We start from the raw sequence: 2,075 nt of genomic DNA, 5'->3' as shown, positions 1-2,075 counted from the left end.
TCCCTAATGAGCAACTCTTTGCCATTCAGGACGTACCATGGTTTGCAGACATTGCAAACTATAAGGCTGTGAGATTCATACCCAAGGAGTACAACAGGCAGCAAACAAAAAAATTGATCTCTGATGCAAAGTATTACTTGTGGGATGAGCCATATCTCTTTAAGAGATGTGTAGATGGAATAATCCGTAGATGTGTGCCTAGAGAAGAAGCACAGAAGATCCTATGGAATTGTCATGGATCACAATATGGAGGACATTTCGGAAGTGAGCGAACAGCCACAAAAGTCCTCCAATGTGGCTTCTACTGGCCTACCTTCTATAGAGACTCCCGAGAGTTTGTACGTAACTGTGACAGTTGCCAGAGAGCTGGTAATTTACCTCAAGGTTACGCCATGCCTCAACAAGGGATCTTAGAGGTTGAGTTGTTTGACGTATGGGGTATTAACTTCATGGGGCCTTTCCCACCATCATACTCAAACACTTATATTTTGATGGCTATAGACTATGTATCTAAATGGGTAGAGGCAATTGCAACACTTACTAATGATACTAAGACAGTGATGAAGTTCCTCTAAAACACATCTTTAGCAGATTTGGTGTCCCTAGAGCACTAATCAGTGATGGAGGCACTCATTTCTGTAATAAAAAACTTTACTCTGCTATGGTCAGATACGGAATTAGCCACAAGGTGGCAACTCCATATCATTCACAGACAAATGAGCAAGCTGAAGTCTCTAATAGAAAAATAAAAACAATCCTGGAATGGACTATAATTGCCCGTAGAAAGGATTGGGCAAGGAGCTTGGATGATGCTCCCTGGGCATAAAAAACAGCATTCAAGACCTCTATAGGAACTTCTCCATACCAGCTTGTGTATGGGAAGGCCTGTCACCTGCCCGTGGAACTAGAGCATAAAGCCTACTGGGCAACCAGATTCCTAAACCTTGATGCCAAATTAGCTGGAGAGAAAAGATTGCTCCAGCTGAATGAGTTAGAGGAATTCAGACTCAATGCTTTCGAAAATGCAAAATTTTACAAAGAGAAAGCAAAAAGGTGGCATGATAAGAAACTATCATCCAGAGTCTTTGAGCCAGGGCAGAAAGTTCTGCTGTTTAATTATAGGCTCAGATTATTCCCCGAGAAACTGAAATCCTGGTGGAGAGGACCATATGTGATTACAAGTGTGTCACCATATGGATATGTAGAGCTTCAGGATATCGATTCTGACAAAAATTTCATTGTTAATGGACAAAGAGTCAAACATTATCTTGAAAGCAATGTTGAGCAAGAATGCTCAAAACTGAAACTAGATTAAAGCTTAGTAAGGTCCAGCTAAAGACAATAAAGAAGTGCTTGCTGGGAGGCAACCCAGCCATTAGTAGGGTTTATCTGTTATTTAAATAATAATTATAGGAGTTCGATATAAATTATCTTCAACATTGATTCTCAATTACAGAAGTTGACAGAGTTACAGAAGGATTCAGAGCAAAAAGCAGAGAAAAGGAGCTCACTGGCACGAAAACGCCAGTAAGAGGCACTTTTGGGCGTTAAACGCCAGAATGGGCACCATTCTGGGCGCTTAAAACCAGTAAAGATACCTTTCTGAATGACCATTATGGGCGTTTAACGCCAGAATTGCAGCATCCTAGGCGTTTAGAAAAACGCCCAGTGATAAAGGCTTTCTGGCGTTTAACGCCAGCCAGAGCATCTGGCTGGGCGTTAAACGCCCAAAACAAGCAACAATTGGGAGTTAAACGCCAGAATGGATGCCATTCTGGGCGTTTAATGCCAGGAATGCAAAGGGAAGGAAGTTTTGTTTCCAACTCAATTTATTTTCAAATTTTCATGTTTTCATCCATACTTTCTTGCATGAACATGTTACAAATTCTCATTTTTCAATTTCAATTTCAAAAAAATCCTAATCCAAAAAAATCTATCTTCAACTTCTTTTCAAATTTTTTTCAAAATTCATATATCTTTTTAATTTCTTTTACAAAACTCATCTATCTTTCTAATATCTTTTCAAATCTTTTTCAACTCATCATACTATCTTTTCAAATTTAGATTTATCTTTT

Source organism: Arachis duranensis, chromosome 2, assembly GCF_000817695.3.
Source record: "Arachis duranensis cultivar V14167 chromosome 2, aradu.V14167.gnm2.J7QH, whole genome shotgun sequence".
Classification (NCBI taxonomy): domain Eukaryota; kingdom Viridiplantae; phylum Streptophyta; class Magnoliopsida; order Fabales; family Fabaceae; genus Arachis; species Arachis duranensis.
This window is presented reverse-complemented; position numbering follows the sequence as displayed.